This window comes from Acinonyx jubatus, chromosome B4 (assembly GCF_027475565.1).
Source record: "Acinonyx jubatus isolate Ajub_Pintada_27869175 chromosome B4, VMU_Ajub_asm_v1.0, whole genome shotgun sequence".
NCBI classification, from domain to species: Eukaryota; Metazoa; Chordata; class Mammalia; order Carnivora; family Felidae; genus Acinonyx; species Acinonyx jubatus.
This window is the reverse complement of record NC_069387.1, coordinates 123,334,158-123,354,725: the sequence shown is the minus strand read 5'-3', so window position 1 is coordinate 123,354,725 and position 20,568 is coordinate 123,334,158. Positions and strand designations below refer to the sequence as shown.

Here is a 20,568-nt window from a genome sequence, read left to right as displayed (position 1 = left end):
CCGTAGATGACACCAGTTACGGTCAGCTGCTCTGGTTGCTCACCCACACGGAACAGGATGATGATGAGGATCAAGGTTTCAAGTCCTCAAACAGATCGTTACTGGAGAAAAGACTCCACAATAAGGAACTATGGCCTACATGGTGGTGAGGGGTGATAATATCAAAGGATGAATGAGAATGACCAACTTAACTTCACTTTTCCTGCCTCCTGCCCTTTGCTCATGTGTTCCCTTCTCCTGAAACACTTTTCCAGTTCGTCTGCCTCCGTCCAAAGTCTACCAATCTCTCAAGGATCAACTCTTCTAGGAAGTCTTCCCTGACTACCTTTCCCAGCTTGGAGCCTGCAAACATTCAACTACCACTTATTTAATGTGCCATCATGCCTTGCCAGTTAAGTTGGCATACCTTAACATCTTATGACTGATTTCTTTTAGATCAAATCTACCTGGCTTCTCGTACTACCTGGAAACCATGTCTGTGAAGTGGTCTTCTTCCCCCTGCTCCTAGTAGAGTGAACTAGGGGATTGGCACTTGGGCAAAGCAGGGCACTCTTGCTCTTGGGCCCTATAACATAGACCTGTGTCTTTGTCTTTATAATCTGTTCCTAGGGTGACCATACGTCCTGTTGCCTGGCTAGTCTTGGCTTATCCTATTATCCAAACATAATTATTTCTAGTGTCCCATTTACTCTTCAAGTACACTGGTTTTGATGATATGTTCACCTCAATTCACACCAACAGGGGCTGCCTTCTGTTACTTCCTACTGCACATTTATAATATCTATAGCTTATAAGGCAATTTCACCTACATCAGCTCATTCTCTTGCCAAATTGATTATTTTCCCCTCAGAACCGCTCCTTCCTCTGTGTCCCACCACTAGCTCCCTGTCCTCTTTAGCCAGAGGTCTGGGAGGTAGCCTAGGCTCTTCCTTCTCCTTGTCCTCATGAATCCATTCATTCATTCCTTAAAAAATAGGTTTGAGTTCCCACCAAGGACCAGGTACTGTGCTAGTTGCTGGGTTTATAAGGTGGTGAATGAAACAGAGTATTTTCTTCTTTGAATTTATATGCTGGCTCGAGAAACACCCACAAATATATAGTTTCGAGTGGTGATAAGCATGGCAAAGGGAAAGAACAGGTTCTCTGAGAGAGAAGAATGGGGGAGGGTGTAGGGCAGGCCTACTTTATATTGGGGGCCCAAGAAGGCCTCTCTGAGGAAGGAACACTTGAGCTCAGATCTCAAGGATCGGAAGGAGCCAGTTAAGGAATGGATTTCAGCAGCAGGGGTTGACACACTTTCATTTTCACATTTTATGTTGATCACTCTGAAAGCCATGTGGAAAATGAATTGTAAGGGGCAGGAATGGAAGCAGGGACACCAACTAAGAGGTAATTACAGTTGTCCAAGTAAGAGTTGATGGTGGCTTACGCTAGGAGTAGTGGAGATAAATACAAGTGGACAGATTGGGGGTGTATTTTGGAGGTGAAAATCAATAGGATTTGGCAATGCATTGGATGTGGTAGAGGAGAGGGGCTGGTGGTGAGGGAGAGGAAGGTGTCTACCAGGTGCATGACTTCAGCAAGACAGTGGAGAGTGGAACCATTCATTGAGATGGGAAGAGGAGATGAGGAGAATATTTGATGGCGGTGGTAGTGGGTAGATCAAGACATCAGTTTGGGATGCATTTAGATGGAGGTGCCTGTGAAAATTCCAAATGCCTATTTCAGCTTCGTGGGCATGTGCAGAGCTCTTTGCTTAGAAGGATGAGCCCTCCTGAGCTTGGTTTAATGCTCTCCTATTGCCATTTTGAAATTCCCAATAATTAAGTGAAGTTGGATTGGACAATGAAGCACGTGTGTGAGCAGAAGAAATACACCCAATTTGCATGTCTGCCATTCCTTGTCCCCCCATTCACATATAGTAGTTGTCATGTCCCCAGCACAAATTTTAGTAGATTCATGACGAATAGGAGCTCAGTGAGACTCAAAGTGAGCACAACGTAGGCGCACAAGGTGAGCACATCTATGATTGGCCAAATGAGGGCACCGACAACCCCCAGAAGCCATACCTTCCACTTAAAACAACTTTCTTAGAACACAGAAGGAAAACAATGATATTCTAAGAACCACAAATAACCAAGGAACCCTATCAGATCCTTACTTAAGCTGAAAATGAAGGTACAGAAGGAAAGGAAAACACAGGCAACCTGTCATTCCTTTTCCTTCTGTTCCTTCCTTACTCATAATTCTGGGTAGAGGATGGGTGATTTAAGAAATGAAAGTAACTGAGTTAGTTTGGTGCAGCATTTCTACTGTTGTGGTAAAAACGAGGTACGTATGCAAGTAAGAGGCATGAAACTAGAATTGTGCACCTTTGATGGTTATGCATAGGAGTTAAATGCTCTTCTATTTGCATTTAAAATTGACATTGGGGGCACTTGGGTGACTCAGTAGGTTAAGCATCCAACTTCGGCTCAGGTCATGTCTCATGGTTCATGAGTTCTAGTCCCACATTGGACTCTGTGCTGCAGCTCAGAGCCTGGAGCCTGCTTCAGATTCAGTGTCTCCCTGTCTCTCTGTCCCTCCCCCTCTCGTACTCTGTCTCTTTCTCAAAAATAAATAAAACATTTTTGAAAATTAAAAAAAACAACAAAACCTGGCATTGCACCTGGGTGGCTCAGTTGGTTAAGTGATCAACTCTTGATTTCACCTCAGGTCATGATCTTATGGTTCGGGAGTTTCAGTCCTGCATTGGCTCTGGGCTGACAGCATTGAGCCTACGTAGGCTTCTGTCTCCTTCTCTCTCTGCCCCTCCCCCCCCTTGCTCTCTGTATCTTTCTCAAAAATAGATAAATGAATAAAAACTTTAAAATCGACAGTGAGCAATATAAAGGTGAATGGTACATTCATGCTACTAATTTATAATTTTTAATTTTTCTTTACTTAGAATGACAATAAATAGAAAATAAAAAGTACCATGAAAAATCCTAACAGAGACTGTAGAAGAAGAGAAAAAAACAACAACTAGTACCTTTGATGGCAATTTTCTTCCTGCATTTTAAGTAGAATCCCACATTTTTGTTTTACACTGAGACCTGCAAATTATGAAGCTGGCCTTGGGTAGGAAATAGGCCAAGAGCCCCACATCACCGAATTTTGTTGGTACTACCAATTAAATATCTTTTCTCTCTGTCCCCTGAGTCTTCTTAGCTTGGCTATCTCTTCATTCTCTTGCCTTCCTTCATATCCCTCAATTCCATCATTCTGTGAGATACCCCTCCCCCCTAATCTTTAAGGAGGGTTGGCATGTCTAGGAAACAGCAGAGCAGAGATACTATACAGGGGATGGCTTAAAAAGAGAGAATCATAGGCCCACAGAGAGACAAGAGAAGTAGAGAATAAGTGGAGGAGAAACTCCATGTGGGATACTCCCTGGAGACGTAGGGGTTACCCCCAAGAACCAAGGGTCCTCGTCCTTTGTAATGGTAAGAGGAGACAAGTCCTAGTTGACTCCATGACATGCTACCTTTATAGGAAAACAGTAAAGCCAATTATCTTCCTACACTGTTTTCCCAGAACGTAAGGAGAGACACACTCTCCAGGGCTGTCCCACCCAGTGTCTGTTTGAGGGGCTCATGTCCAGGACTTTGGGGCCATGGTATAATGTCTGGATGTTCCTGAACCCAACCTACTTGAGGCCTGGGCAACTGTCCAACCTCCATAGATCCTACTATGTCCTCCTCATTGCTACACTGTCAGCCAAGCCATGCCAACAGGTAAAGGAAGATCCTACTATGAGCTTCCCAGAGTGTGAAGGACCCTGTGGAGGCAGAAGTAACATCAGTGTAAGAGTCTCTGTGAAAGCTGAGCCATTTCTCAGTTCTGGGACTTACAGGACGACCACATTTCCCAGCCTCCTTGGCAGTTGTATTGGGTCATGTGACTGAGTTCTGAGTTCTGGCCAATGGGATCTGAATAGGAGTGATCTGATGGTGTGAGATAGACATTATGATGCCTGATGTTCTGGGTGGAGTGTCTGACTTATGCAATTTTTTTTTTAATTTACATCAAATTAGCATATAGTGCAACAATGATTTCAGGAGTAGATTCCTTAATGCCCCTTCCCATTTAGCCCATCCCCCCTCCCACACCCCCTTCAGTAACCCTCTGTTTGTTCTCCATATTTATGAGTCTCTTCTGTTTTGTCCCCCTCCCTGTTTTTATATTATTTTTATTGTCTTTCCCTTATGCCTGTTTTGTCTTTTAAAGTCCTCACATGAGTGAAGTCATGTATTTGTCTTTCTCTGACTTATGCAATTTTATGCAAGCTCACTAGGTGGTTCTTTTACCAATGCTTCCTTTAGAGATATCAGGGAGGATGGGCTGTGGAAAATAATGAGTCTACTGGAGCAAGATGGACATTTCATGGCAGCTTTCTTAAGAGCATATAAGGTACTTGTGGTAAATTTTTACAATAATGGTCCCAGATGAATTCCTCCTCTGGTATCCATGCCCTCATGTGGTTCCCTTTCACATGATGGCCATGTGACTTGTGGTGGCCAATGCAATGTCAGCAATCATGATGTCATCAGAAGCTTGTTCCAGGCTTGTGCTTGCTCTCATGGAACACAGCCTTCCCAGATGTCCCTGCTGAGCACAATCCACAACCAAGCCACCAGCTAAGTGAAGCTGCGTAAGTGAGCCCAAGTGAAACTAGTCAAAGAACCACCTGGCCAACCCACAGAATTGTGGCACTTAAACTGTTGTTTTAAATTAATGAGTTCTGTGGCAACAGATAACCAATAAAACAACTTATTCATGCCTGTTTCCCCAGAACCTACTATATTGCCTGGCATATTTCTGCCCTCAAGGCATTCTTATGGACATAAGCTTTATCTTCCCAGCAACAACCCTGTCAGGTAAGTATTACTACCATTTTGTATTTATTTTTAATTGTCAGAGTCACAGAAATTCCTACTCATCCCAACTTCACATCTGGGGGGACTGTCTGATTATTTTACAAATGTAATAACAGGTTTGGGGAGATGCACAAACTTGCCTCTCGTCACCCAGCAGACTTTGATCGCCTATATTATATGCCCCCTTTCTTAATGAAAAACTGATGATGGTCTTTCTCATTTGTTGAGTACTTACTATGTGCCAGCTGCTAAGTGGCACTTTTATCCTTGCAAAAACCACATGGAGCGGGCCCTATTAGCATCTCATTTTAGAACAAGAGACTCTGAGGATCAAGAAGGAAATGAGACTGGCTACCCAGAGCTGGTTAGTGGCAGCACTGAGCTCTAAACCTGGGTCTATCTAGATCCTGCCTCTTTGGCCCTTCACCATTTCACTTGACGTAGAATCACAGTTCACATGCGGATTAGGTTCCCAAGTGGGTGCGTGGAGCAAAATTCACACACCCTGAAAAGAACTCTTGAAAATCTTCCAAGTCTCCTTTGAAGTACAGTGGATACTACTTTACTTAGTAATAGATATGTAGAACACTTTAATATATTTCGGGTCTGTATCATGTTTAAAAAATGGCTTTCAACACAAGAATCGCACTGGCAGAGTCTGGCTGGATGCTCACAAATTTCATTGATTTTCTTCTGGGACTCACAGGAAGACTGCATTTCCTAGCCTTTTGCAGTGAAATTGGGCCATGTGACTGAGTCCTGGCCAATGGAATATGGACAGGAGTGATCTATGTCATTGTGAGTGTTGGATTTTAAATACTTCTGTCATTCGATAGCCCAGGAGTTGACAAATTATGGCCCCAAGCCAGTCTGGCCTGCTGCCTGTTTTTGTAAATAAAGTTTTATTGGAACACAGCCACACTCATTTGTTTACACATTGCCTCTGGCTGTTTTCATGCTACAAGAGCAGACACAAGTAGTTGTGACAGAGACCACATGGCCTGCAAAACCTAAAATATGTACCAAAAGGAAGAACATCCAATGTGAAAAATTGTCTTCAACAAATGGTGTTGGGAAAACTGGTCAGCCACATGCAAAAGAATGAAACTGGACCACTTTCCTACACCATATACAAAAGTAAATTCAAAATGGATTAAACACCTAAATATGAGACCTGGAACCATAAAAATCCTAGAAAAGAGCACAGGCAGAAAGATCTCTGACGTTGGTTGTAGCGACATTTTTCTAGATGTGTCTCTTGAGGCAAGGGAAACAAAAGCAAAAATAAACTATTGGGACTACATCAAATCAAAAGCTTCTGCACGGTGAAGGAAACAATCAACAAAACTAAAAGGCAACCTACTGAATGGAAGAAGATATTTGCTAATGAAATATTTGATAAAGGGTTAGTATCCAAAATATATAAAGAACTTATACAAATCAACACCCCAAAAGAAATAACCCAATTAAAAAATGGGCGGAAGAAATGAACAGACATTTCTCCAAAGAAGACAAACAGGTGGCCAACAGACACGTGAAAAGATGCTCCACATCACTCATCATCAGGGAAATGCAAATCAAAACCACAATGAGATATCACGGCACACTTGTCAGAATAGCTAAAATCAACAACACAAGAAACAAGCATTAGCAAGGAGGTGGAGAAAAAGGAACATTTTTCACTGTAGGTGGGAAGGCAAACTGGTGCAGCCATTGTGGAAAACAGAATCTCCATATGGAGATCCCTTGAAAAGTTAAAAATAAAACTACCCTATGATCCAGTAAATATGCTACTGGGTATTTACCCCCCCCCCCCATTCAGAAACACTAATTCAAAGGAATACATGCGCCCCTATGTTTAGCAGTGATATTTACACTAGCCAAATTATGGAAATAGCCCAAGTGTCCATCGATAGCTGAATAAAGAAATACATACATATATATATATATATATATTCCATTATATATATAATGGAATATTACTCAGCCAGAAAAAGAATGAAATCTTGCTATTTGCAATGACGTGGATGGAGCTACAGAGTATTATGCTAGTGAAGTAAGTCAGAAAGAGACAAATACTATACGATTTCACTCACCTGTGATTTTAAGAAACAAAACAAGTAAGAGAGAGAGAGAGAGACAAGCCAAGAAACAGACTCTTAACCATAGAGAACAAACTGATTGTTACCACACAGGGGATGGGGTGGGGGGATGGGTGAAATAGGTGATGGGGATTAAGGAGGGCACTTGCGATGAGCATCGGGTGTTGTTTGGAAGTGTTGAATCACTAATGTACACCTGGAGCTAATAGAACACTGTACGTTATACTGGAATTAAAATTAAAAACATTAGAAGGGGGAAAATCTGGGGAAAAAAATATTTACCAAAAGTTCACGGACATCTGCTCTAGTCCCCCTGCAGTGGTTGCTCTGACGCACCACCCACTTCCCTCTTGAGCAGTGAAAATTTAATTCCTCAGCTGCTGGGAGTGCTGCGGAAGGGTGGTCTCATCTGCATTCACCAACTGGTAACACTGAGGCTTCACAGCATAACCACCTTGCCCCAACCAGGGCATCTCTGGGGGGCCACCCAGTTCCAGAATTCTCCACTGGGCTCCCAGAGACTATTTTGGGGCTGCAATGCAGCTCATCTTCTCCCTCTGCCCAATCTTGCCTCCCTTCCACAAGTGTTGATCCCAGGAGCCCTCCCTGATAAACATCGTGCATTCTAATCTCACCCTCAGAATCTGCTTCTGGGGAATCCAGCCAGCAGCAGCTGTCATCTCCCTCTGGAGTGTTTAATATGGCAGTGTCACAGATGGAAGGTGCTGGATCATCACTGCTTAGAGGACAGTCACTAAGGAGCACCTCCAGACACACTTCACCCTGTGACTTCCATTGTGTTATGCCTGTTGGATTTGGTATTGTTTGTTACAGCAGCCAGCTCTACTTACTCTGACAACTGTGGTCAGCAAAGCAAGGCTGTGGGTGATGAGAGGCGTATGAACACAGAGAGCACAGATGACACGCTTTCTCAAAGTCACTCCGGAGCAGGTGCCGTCTAAGAGGGTTGGAAGGTCAAGTCATGTCCATAACATATCATTCTCTTTTGGTCTCTCTTTTCTCCCTCTCGCCAACCACATCTAGCGGAACTCTTCTAGATTAAATGTGGGCCTGCTGTGACTTCACCTCCAGCCCTGTTTGGGACTCCACCATCAAAGCATCTCTGAACAGCTTGCTTTCTGCAATAGTTGAAGAACGAGTAGCGTGTGGATGGCTGAGAGGTGGATAAGTGGGGGATCGAATCAAGCCCAGATGTCAGTCAGTCTCCCCCCGACCCAAGCTGAGGGCTGGGACAGAACTCAGGGGAAGAGTCTCCAGTCGGGGGGTGGTTCCCGGGAGCTGAACATAAACAGCCCCGGTGCTGACTGCCCACCAGGCATGGCTGCACTTGTGTCCGCCCCACTGCAGGAGTGTCTGCAGAGGCAGCTGGAGCCCAAAGTGGTCTTTTGTCTCCCCTCTCTCTGAAGTCATCCCAGGACACAGGTGTGCATCCCCCCCCCCAGCCAGCCGACAGAGAAGATGAATCAGCTTCCCTGAAAGACGTGCCCCAGAGCAGTCTGTCAGCTGAAACTTGTCTGAAGGAGCACGCTTCCCTCCTGACCACAGCTAATGAAAATGTGTGGCTTGCCCGGGGAAGAATCTATGCTATTCTTTAAAGGAACAATGCGAACCACAGATGTGCAGCATCTGGCATACGATAGGGATTTCCCTGAATGAGAACGGTAACTGGACCAGCCAGCTTATGAGATGCCTTTGGGTCCAGGCATGTATTTTCCTCCTTTTGGCTCTGGATTTGGGTTCTCAGAAGTTCAGGTGAAGCCCAAGTCACTATCACTTAGTGTTTTTCATTATATGCGCCCCCCTCCTCATTTATCTTCTATGGTCTTAATGAATATGCTTGAGATGCTCCCAAACCTATATCCCTGCCTCTAAGTCTTTGCTCATGTCATTCTCCATTTCTGTACAGCCTCCCCTTTTTTTATGACCATCTAATTTGTCAGGACTCTTTCCATGGAGGTTAAGTGAAGCCCAATCCAACTTGCTTGAAGCAAAAAACTACATTTATTGAATAACGTAACTTAAAATCCAGGACCACTTGACTTCAAAGATAGGTACACCTGGATCTAGGCGTTCAAATGAGTTTTCCAGGACCTGGTCTTAGTCTATTTCTTCAGGTCTAGACTCTGTCTTTTACATTGGCCCGAGTTTCAGGTAGGCACTGAATGGGCTCCAGTCTTGCATGTTACCATGTTAACTCCCGCGTGGAAAAAGTGATCCTGGGGATAGGCCTGATTGGACCACTTGGGACACATTCATGTTTGCCTATGAAGTAATCACTGTAATCGGGGCGATGGGATTCCTGTTATTGTCCAGGCCTGTGTCCCTTGCTCAGCCCTAAGGCTAGGGAGTTTGGTCTTCTCCCAGAGGAAATCAGGATCCTATCATAAGAATAAGGTTGAATGGATGTAGGACAAGTAACATCAGTAGACACACAACCCACAGCTTGCTTTTCAAGCTCAAGTTCATCCCAGGCCACATTCCCCTCTCTTGCCCCTGCAACACTTTTACAGTTGAATATGGGATTGTATATGCCTCCCAGCTTCTCCCGCTGGGACTAGAGGGCATTCCTGGTAATAGAAGACGTGGGGTGGGGCGTGGGTAGTACATGGGGGGCAGGAATCACATTGTGTTTCCTTTCCTTGTTTGAAACCCTGTGAAATCAAGTGGAGACGAGGCAGCTTTGAATCGGGGAAATAGTTACAGCAGTTATTAGTTTGGAGCAGGGAAGAAACGGGCCTTAGTGACAAGGACGGGGGCCAGTTCTACCTGTATGTATGAGTGCTTCTCCATCTCAGGCCCCCCAGTGGCTGCCTCCAGGTTCAGATGGGATGCCAAGATTTGCTGTGATTTGGGGCCGGCCGAACACTTGTTGAGTCTGTGTGAATCATTGAGCTTTTGCCGGTCCGTGCCGTATGCCTTCTATTTTTCTTATACCACCCTGTGTATCTAGTACTTTGGTGAGCACCTAACAATTACCCGACGGGTTTTATTGTGGAATTGCGATGTAGGTGCCAGTGCTCAAGCCTGGAAATCAAAAGGTGTGGGTTGTAATCAAGTCTCTTGACTTTTGCCGAGCTAAGTAACCATACCAAGAGAGCACAGAGCAGGATAACAGCTATTTTTGTCTAGTGCTTCTGGTTCCCAATACTTACATTGCTGGCTCACTTACAATGACCCTGTGAGATAATCCAAATGCTATGGGGTAAGCTTCAAGGTTAAGTCTAAGGCAAAAACTGGGTGTAATCAACATTTCCCTGGAAACTCCTATAAATCATCTGTAAAGTACAGTTTAAAAGGTTTTGTGATTGTGACCAAATACAGGAATACTTGTGAATTATGTGGAATGGATAAACTAACATATTGCCTATTATTTAGGGAGAGAACATTTCCCAAAGTGCAATATCAAAAGACAGCCATTTATGCATCTAATGCAGCAAGTTTTTCACAACCAGAAAGGGAGAGAAGCATAGTTTCACATCTTTGTTTTTAAGATCATCCTGGGACACGTGTGCATTCAGTGGATTATCAAATAGAATCTTCTGGGCTATTTAAATAATTGTTTTTATTTCCTTCTCTTTGTGTGATGCATTTCCCCAATCTTATTTGGTGAAACATGTTGATTATATATTTAGAAAGTGTTAGGCATTGGGCTGGGCCCAGGGAAGTCAATGGTGAATAAAATAGGCATGGTTTCTGGCCTAATGGAGTTTATAGCCTTTGCAGATTGCTTCACACACAAAGAAACTGAAGCTCAGAGAGGTGACTGCCAAAGATTTCTCGGGCCAGTAAGGAGCAGGGCTGGGATCTGAACCCAGGTCTTCTGGCTTTAACCCTAAGTTTTTCCCAACTACTCCCCACTGGCTTCCATGGTAACTGAAGTCACTCTCAAAGCCAAAGTCAGAGTCCTGGAGTTCATTACAGCAGAAACAGACCATTGCAACTGGCCACTTGCCTTGGCAGTTGGGACCTGGAATTGAGTTCATATTTGGTGTTGAATCGTACCCTCCAGAAACGGGATGGGTTGGAATGGAATGGTAATGAGGGCTCTGTTTGCTCCAGAGGGCCCACTCCCTATTCTGCCCACCAGCCATCATGGTTGACCACCCTGTTTAAGCCCCCTATTGATTACAGAGGGTTGATTTCTTCTGATGCAAGTGGCTAAGCCAAGGGCAGTTACAGCTGCGCCATAGCCCCCCAAATTACTGCCTTCCGGACAAAATATGTCAGGCAGCCTTCCCAAGAGCCCTTTCCAAGGACAAGGAGGCTGGTCCTGGACTTGCGTCTCCCTTGTTTGGTATCCAGTGCGTGTATGTTCCTTCTCCACGTGTACCCCAAATGTCCTGAGAACCAAGGTGCCCCCTCTCCCAGAGTCCCAGCACCCCCCCCAACCCCCACATCCCCATGAGCCTCTCAGGCCCCATCCAAGGAGAAGCCTTGAGGATGCTACCAATGGGACCCATCGAAGGGCTGTGGTTTGCCCTGGCTCTCAGTTTGCTGACCCAGCCCCCCACCGGGGTTGTGGCGCCAGACCTGGGGCTCCTTCTCAACTGGAGCAACCATTTGGGTGAGTTAAAGAGCAACCTTCACACTGAAGACGGTGATGACTCGGCTCCCATTCCCTCAGCCAGGGCACATTTGCCTCTTCAACTCCGTTTCATTGAGGGGATGTCTACAGCGAGCACAGCCTCAGGTTAGAATTAATTCTTTTCTATTGCTCCTGTCAGAAAGATAAAAATAAAGCATTTAGCTCAAGGAAAGTTGGCTTCTCACACAGACTTGTGTGTGTAGTCTTTGGAGAAATGTCACTAATGGTGTTTTAATGATGCTTTATGGGCCTAGAGACCAATAAGAAGAAGAAGTTACTATTTACCAAAGCGACTGCTAGCCCCTTAATGACGGGCTAAGTATCAGCTATTGGCAGGATATGGAGTGGGTAAGTGCTGTGTAATTACCAAGCAAATTCATCATTATTTCTGTCTTATAAACCAGAATATGTGTTAAATAATACTTTGGGGCCACTGAAAGTAGTTACCAAGCCCCATCTCTGTAAGAACATGTCATTATCCTACAGTTGCCCTGTGTTTACTAAGCAAATCTATGCAATTATTATCTAAAGCCCAAACCCTGCCCTCACAGCCACAAAAGTGCACCCGAGGGCAGGTCTGTGCCCAGAGGAGGAGCGGCATGTGCACGGGGTCATGCAGGATTGGGGCCTCCACTTCCCAAATTCCGGCTCTGCTCTCATTCCTGCCCTGGGAAAAAGCCACAAGCAAGGCCTTATGAAACACGTTGTTGTGTCTTCCCTTCTTCCCCACCCCACCCCAGCCCAGGCCCTGCTCTGGCCTCCCTGCTCTTCTGACCCGCCAGTCCCTACCGCGGGGGCCTGCTGGGACCTCAGCATCTGGCTGCAGAGGGTTCAGTCCACCAGTTCCAGGCAGCTCTTTCGAAGGCTCACCTCATGTCAGGAATAGTGCTGGACTCCGAGGACATGAAGATCAGTAAGATATGTCCCCTGCTTTTGACAGCCCGCGGTGGGGGTCGGAGGGTGAGCCGGGGGAAGAGGCGGGCGGTTCCCAGAAATGGCAGGTCTGGAACACAGAGTCTGCAGAGGTTTGAGGTTAAGAGCCTGGGCTCTGGAGCCTGGCTGCCTGGCTTCAGACCTGCAAAGTGGAGATAACCAGAGGGCGCATGTTAAAGATCACTGTGTGAGTTCTAGCGGGAAAGTGCTGAGAACAGAGCCTGGCACACCCAGTGGATGTTCTGCACCAGTTTGCTATTATTTTAATGTGGTAAACATGTGGGGGAATGCACGCCTGAGTACTTCGGCACTCATATGCCGTCATGAAATAAGGCCTTCCCTACTCCTGCCCAAGAGCAGTGTTCTCTTCCTCCTGGGAGCTCACTGGGCATCCCATCCGGCTGTGTCTCATGGCAGCTAGCATTTTCTACCAGGCACTGTGCTAACTGGGGTCAGTCTCTGACCTCCCCTACAGAGCTTATTGAGTTCCAAGTTTGGGTTTTATTCATCTTTGTGCCCCTAACACCAAGCACAGGGCCAGGAGTGTAGTAGGGCACTCGCTTCATGTTTGTTGAATGAATAGCAGTCACTCAATAAACACTTGTTTAAAAAAAAAAAAAAAAAAAAAAAGGAGCCCTTCAAAGTCCTATTTGACCACATGGCCAAGGCAATGAGCCAAAACCACAGATTTTATTCTGTTTTCACTAATGTGGGTACATGTGGGGGAGTTGGATTTTGAAAGGATTGCAGAAGAGATTTCTTTACGACCCAGACTGACGAACAAAAGACTAATTAATTAAAAACAAAGAAACAAAGGCCTTGAGCATCAGGCTCCTTTCTGCTCACTTGGTATTGATGGGCTGACATTTGACCGTGAGGCTGGGGCTCCAGGCAGGACCCCCCCCCCCCCCCCCCCCCCCCCCCCCCGCTCCTTCTTCCAGTAGGCCCTGGTGAGCTGCTCAGAAGAAAGCAGTATTGTTAACAGCTTTTGTTCAGGAGGTCCCCCAGCTGGTCCTGGGGTCACCACGCTTCACTGTTTACTTGTGTGTTCTTAAACTGGGGCCCTCGGTATTATCAGAAGATTAGATTTTTCTTTTTTCATCCCCAACTGTCCCTCCCCCACCCACATGCCCACATCCCCCATTCTTTTCATTCCTCAGTCTCAGAATCTCTCTGGGTGAATGTTAATTAGGCTGAACACACACTAGGAGGTCAACGGCCTGTGCCTCTTCTGTGAGACACCCTCTCTCTGGTGGATTCTTAGATTTGATAATGGGAACAATCACTACATTGGTGTATTTACCATTTCAAAGAACTTTCCCCTACGTCATATCTTCTCATCTGACCTACGTGTCCATGGGGCAGGTATTTTTTATTCCCATTTTCGAGCTGAGAAGGAGGTGGTAAGTGCCATCATTGCAACCAAAAGATGATAGAAGAGGACTCAAGCACATGCTTCCTACCTCCCAACCCTGTGCTCATTCTCAGACACCATGCTGGTCGTGGTGCTCTGAGAGACACAGGAAAGTCTGCGTACTATCTACTAAGCCTAGGACATTTGAGATGAAACACAGCTGTAGTCATAAGCACATAACACTTGTCACTGCATTTTATTTCATTTTTCAAATTTATTTCTTTAAATTCAAGTCGGTTAACATGCAGTGTAGTATTGGTTTCAGGAGCAGAACCAAATGATTCATCACTTACGTATGATACCCAGCGCTCATCCCAACAAGTGCCCTCCTTAAATTCCCGTCACCCATCTAACCCATCCCCCTACCCAACTCCCCTCCAGCAACCCTGTTTTATCTTGGTACGTAAGAGTCTCTGATGCATTTTAGAACTTTCTGGATGATACAGTCTGGTCATTTCTTGGGTTTGACAATAGGATAGATGAGGGTGAGCGGGAGGTCAATGAAAAGTATGTTAACGCAAAAGCTAAATGTCCACCAAATGATTCACCAACCCCTGCCCATTCCACTCAACCAAAGAACATTCCAAGCTCAGTATGTGCTCCTCTGGGCTGCTTGAGGCCAGGGAGAGGAAACCCAAAAAGTATGAATCCTGTATTCTTCAAGGAACTTGCAGCTGCATCGGAGAAGCAAGATGAACAATACCAGACAGATAGGACCATCCATACCCAATGACGGTTTAGAAAATCCTGCTAAGGCACTTAGAAGTAAATGAGTTCTGACCTAGGCCCAGAAGGGTGGTCTACATTGGTACAGGGGACAAATCTGTGGCTTGACTGGTGAGCAAGAAACTCAAGAAACTTACAGGGCCTTGTGTTTATGTAGACTGTAGTGGAATCATAATGACAACCATACACAAACAATACAACTTAACATTTATTAAGTGCTTACTGTATTTCAGGACTTGTCCAAAGAGTTTTGCATGGATTAACTCCTATAATCTGCATGCTAACCCTGTCCTGTAGGTACTGGTATTAGCCCCTAAATAAATGATGACACAGAGGCTCAGGAAAGTTAAGCAACTTGTCTGAGTTACCCAGCTTGTAAGCACTGGATCCCAGGAAAATTGGCTCCAGAGCTCAAGTTCTTAAACACCACCTAACAGTTTAGAATAAGCTTCAGTGGTCTGCTTAACCTAATCCTGCTGTGCATCAGACAACCTAGCATGGCTCATTCATGAACCAAATGTCTAAATACATGCTACCCAGAGACAGGCAGTGCGTCCCATGGCCAAGATTTTGCATAGTATCACCATCAATGAAACCCTGTATAACAACCAACATTTCTAAAAAGCTATTTCAGCCTCTACTGGCATCTCCTGAAGAATATTACAGGAGATCCAATTCATAAATCTTGGCAATATTTTTTAAAACCCTCTTTTACTATTTCCATCACTTCCAATATCTCCCGAACTTTGCAGTGGCCCCCAAGCCCCCATTTTCTTCAATACTCGTTCCCAGCTCTCCACCAAAACCTCCTGAAATCCCGGCCATGCGGGTCTTGGCTCTGTCCCCCTTCTTCCCATCTTCTGGGGCCTCCCCTTTGCCAGTCTTCCTGATAGCTATTTCTCCAATGTAAGCATCTATTTGTGCCCGTTTCTTAAATTTTTACTTTGATTTTCCTGGCCTGTATAGGTGCCTCCAGGAGCTCAACTAAAGGGCCAAAAATGTCTTTTAGAAAAGAAGGGGAAGATGATAGACGACCCAAGTTAGATCTTTCTTTTTTTTTATATTAAATATAATTTATTGTCAAATTGGTTTCCATACAACACCCAGTGCTCATCCCAACAGGTGCCCTCCTCTATGCCCATCACCCACTTTCCCCTCTTCCCCACCCCCCATCAACCCTCAGTTTGGTCTCACTATTTAAGAGTCTCTTATGGTTTGCCTTCCTCCCTCTCTGTAACTTTTTTTTCTTTTTTCCCCCTTTTTTTTCCTTCCCCTTTCTTAATGAAAAAGAGGTCATGGGATGAGGGCGAATGTGAGCATTTGGGTGCATTTTCTGGAACTCTCTCTGCAGCACAAGTGTGTTGACTCCAGAGCATGTTGCTAGATGCTGGGGATAAAAACATGAGTGAGAAATGTTGCTGCTTGCAAAGAGACGCTCGTGCTGGGGGAGAGACCCACAAAGACGCAGACAGAATGGCATGCCAGATCCCCCTAGAAGTAAACGTGAGGATAGTGGCAAACACACTGGAAAGTTTTTGTACAGAAAGAGAGGCCAGGTTATGGAGGCCCAAATGGGAACACAGTAGGGCTGAAATTGGGATTTCAGTATTTGTATTTGTCCAGAAGACCGAGGGACCACAGAATTTTCCACTTTTCCCAGAAGGGGAGCGTAAGCACGTGTTCAACACACATTTGTCACATGAATGAAAATGGTTTGGTGGCTGGGCATTTGCCGAATGCCCCACTGCCCTGACCCTAGACCCTAAACCTAGGAGCAAAATAGAATCTCAAGTCCACTTCTTGAGGGAAGCTCTCCCAGACCACCCATTATGTGGTGATCTTCTCTGAACCCAAAGGTGACACCTAGCTCCCAAGGCTCCCCTATACTCTGCACAGAGCACATATTGTCTTGTGCTGTGTGTTCCTAGCTTTCCCCATCAGACTGTGAGCCCCTTGAGGGCTGAGGTCATGGCTCGTCAGTCTCTGCCTCTTCTGATATGGGCACACGGAGCCTTCTCTGTCAGTACTCCAAGAACAAGAAAGGGCTGTAGAGACCATTGTGTCTGACTTCCTCCTTGACAGAGGAGGACACCACAGCCCAGAGGCTGGGCGACCCTTGGTGGCAGGTCAGGGGCTGAGCTGAGACCAGAGCCACCTGCCCAATGCTCTTTTCACTAGAGGCAGACTTTCACACAGAACTCACCACAGGGTGACAAAGGCAGTAAGCAGCTGGCACCCAGTGATCACTCAGCTTCTTGCTACAGTTCTAGAAAGCAGATGGAGCCTGGAGTCCTTAGCTCTTCCATCAAAGGAAGACAGTCGTGGGGCAGGAATGAGAAGAGAAACCTTGTCTGTCTGTCCACGGCTGCATCTCTGGATCTTACCGGAGCGGCTTGTGGATATTCTCCATTAACGTTTGTTGAGTATTACTATGGAATTCCTACCGTATCTGTGTCTGTGTGCATCTTGCTTCACAATAGTCCTCTCTTTCCCATTTTAGACACGAGGAAACTGAGACTTGGGAAGCGAAGCAACCCACGCGAGCCCCTCCCGCTATCAGGTGGCAAAGTGAGGGTTCATCCTGAGATGGTCCTCTGGCCCCGGGTCTCCCAGCCTCGTGCATCTGCAAATGGTAGGCACAGCGCGTTGGGCTCTATCCGCCCACGTGTTCGCCAGGCCACAGGCTGCACGTGGCATTACGTTTATGAGCTGGGCCAGTTGTGTGTGATGTGATCTGCCATGTTATTATGGGAGGATGTGAACTCCTGGATGGAGCTCTGGGTAGATGTTGGAGATGGGAGCAGGGTGAGCCCCTAGTTCTACCTCGGCTTTCTTTATTTTTTTTTTAATTTTTTTAAAAAGTTTTTTATTTTTTTTCAACGTTTATTTATTTTTGGGACAGAGAGAGACAGAGCATGAACGGGGGAGGGGCAGAGAGAGAGGGAGACTCAGAATCGGAAACAGGCTCCAGGCTCTGAGCCATCAGCCCAGAGCCTGACGCGGGGCTCGAACTCACAGACCGCGAGATCGTGACCCGGCTGAAGTCGGACGCTTAATCGACTGCGCCACCCAGGCGCCCCATACCTTGGCTTTCTTTAAAGCACCTGCTCCTTTCCTTGTGGCTGGGTCTACGACTGGTTATCCAACAGCTCTGGTCCTCCAAGGGCACTTCCTTGGGACATTTCTCTGACCTCTTCAGGTTGTTATGTGTCTTCAACCTGAGCTCCTGTAGTAACTGCTGTTTTCGCCTTGGTGGCTTGGCGCTGCGATCACCAGCTTTCTTCTTCGCCCTTCCTGCTACATGGAGAGCCCCTCACAGGCAGACGCTGTCTTGTTTCTGTGTCTGTCTCTAGCACTCCGATCGACCCTGGCATGACAAAGCTGGTGCTTAATGAATGAATGTTGGTTGAATGAATGAATGACCGCAAATAGCTGTAAGACATCCTTCACTTCTCGTTCCTTCTTTTCTCCCCACAAGGCTGTAAACGTCAGAGATGTGGGAGGGACCAAGGGTGGTGGTGGCGTGTATGTGTGTGTATGAGTGAGTGTGCATAGGTGGGGAGATGCACGTGCGCACTTAGACAATCCTGCCTTACGAAGGTAACTCAACACACCATGAAGCATGGAGTGGCCCCTCCAGCCAGACTTGTTCTAGTTCCCTTCTGAACATTTACTGCCCGAACCACTGTCAGCACAGAGCATGTCCTATCTTTCTTTATTATGCCTCATTTGGGAGAGGAGATGGTACAATGGAGCTTTAAAATAAATAATTGAAACAAAGTGTCCCATGATGGTCTCCTGGCCCATTCTTAACCTTCCTGACCTTCCTAAAAGCACTTGTTGCAACAAATTTCAAGTTTGCCTTGAAGTTTCCATTTCAGCTATGAGTTCTGCTTGCCCCAGCTCTCCCACACAGCGCCGAATCCCCACGAGAAGCACAAATATTCATCGTATCAGAAGACCATAGAGAGTTTCTTTTGCTTCACATTTTGGGAAAGCCAGGCAGGATTAATCTCCACTCAGCCAGCACACCTCCTCTAACAGCGCTGCTGGGGAGAGGCGAAGCGGGAGCGCCAGAGAGCGAAGCGCTTAGATTTCTTTCTTTGTTACACTTGCCACCTTGTAGCAAAAGGTGACTTATTTGCAGTGGGTTTCTTTGTAGACGGTGAACTCCTGACCTGAGAGTCAGGGCCAGAGAGTGTTTATTTTTCATTTTGTTTCTCCAAGGTCCAACATGGTGTCAAAGAGATGTAGTTTTGAGCCATGTGTCTTGGTGCAGCATAAACAGAAATGTTGGAACTGACAGTAGAAGGAGTGATAATCAGCAATGTCATCGCGATCAAGTGAGGATGGGTTATTGAACTGTCTAATGCCCAGCGCTATTTGAAGTACTTTATATTTATTAACCTTTGTTTTCTTTGGCTGCTGTAGCTAATCACAACTGTACCTTAAAATAACACAAATGTTCTGTAGGTCAGAAGTCCAAAAGGGTCTCATTAAAATCAGGTGTGGGCAAGGCTGCATTCCTTTCTAGAGGCTCTAGAGGAGAATCCATTCCTTTGCCTTCTCCAGCTTCCTGGGGCCACCCACGTTTCTTAGCTCATGGACCCTCCTGCATGCTCCAAGCCAGCTTGATGTTGCACTCGGACCATTCTTCTATAGTCACATCTCCCTCTGACTTTCCTTCTCTGTCTCCCTTCTCCATGTTTCAGGACCCTTGTGATTACATGGGGCCCACTGGTTAAGTCAGCATCATGTCCTTATCTTAAGGTCAATTGATGAACAAATGTAATTCCATCTGAAAACTGAATCCCCCTTTGCCATGTAAGGTAACAACTTCACAGGTGTGGGGATGTGCTTGTGGTCCTCCTTGGTGGCCATTATTCCACCTACCATGCCTTGAAAGTGGGTACCTTTAGTATCCCCATTTTACCAATGAAGAGACCCAGGTGCATAGGAATGAAGTAATTTACCAAGGTCAAATAGGTAATTAGTGACAAAATGGGATTGAGACACCAGTGCTCTCGGTTCAAATGTGGTCACACTCTTAACCACAGCACGATACTGCTTCTTGGTAGTGTTAATAAAGCTGTTCCTAGCGCTTGCTATGCACGAGGCCTATGCTAAGCATTTGTCTTCACCTAAAACCAAGAAACCAAAATGAAGACCCAAAGAATGTGGGTCTGGAATGTGTGTTATTTCATTAGATTTCCTCTTCTGAGTATGGAGTAGGTATGAAGTAGGTGCTATTATAAAACAAGGGTACGGAATAGGTACTATTATTATGGAATATACGGTAGATACTATTACTGCGTATAATAAAACTTGGGGGAGTATATGGTTCTATAAGTTATGGCAAATACATAGAGTCATGTAACCACCACTACCTGCAGGCAAAGAAGAGCTCCAGCACCTCCCCGCATTCTCCCCTGCACCCCCTTTGTGGTCAACCCCCCCCCCCACCAGCCCATGCCCCACCCCTGCCTCTGGCCACCCCTGCTCTGTGGTCCATGCCTGTAGTTGTACCTTTTATGCAAAGTCACATAAATGGAACCAACTGCCCTCTGAGTCTAGCTTCCTTCTTCACTCAGCATCATGCATTTGAGGGTCATCCGTGTTGTGTATGTGTCACTAGTTCCTTCCTTTCAATCGCTTTGTGCGTTGTGATCCAATGCACAGATTTGTTTATCCATTCTCCAGTTGAAAGACATCTGGGGTCCTTCCAGTTTCTGGCAGTTATAAATAAAATTACGGTAAACTTTCACACACAGGCTTTGTGCATGTGTGTGTCGATATATTTTATTAGGTATATTTCATTTTTCTTGGGTAAATGCCTGAGGGTCGAATTGGGTCATAGGGTAAGTGCAT

General features: G+C 45.7%; 1 long non-coding RNA gene across 1 annotated transcript in view; it reads left to right on the top strand.

The window, feature by feature from the left end:
• LOC113602761 (uncharacterized) overlaps positions 1-17,336 on the top strand; it is a 33,991-nt gene extending 16,655 nt beyond the window's left edge. Inside the window, exons 5-7 of the long non-coding RNA XR_003424262.2 lie at positions 255-4,919; positions 8,066-12,540; positions 17,201-17,336. This is a non-coding gene — a long non-coding RNA (uncharacterized LOC113602761). The remainder of the gene's footprint in view (positions 1-254; positions 4,920-8,065; positions 12,541-17,200) is intronic.
• The last annotated feature ends 3,232 nt before the right edge of the window (positions 17,337-20,568 follow it).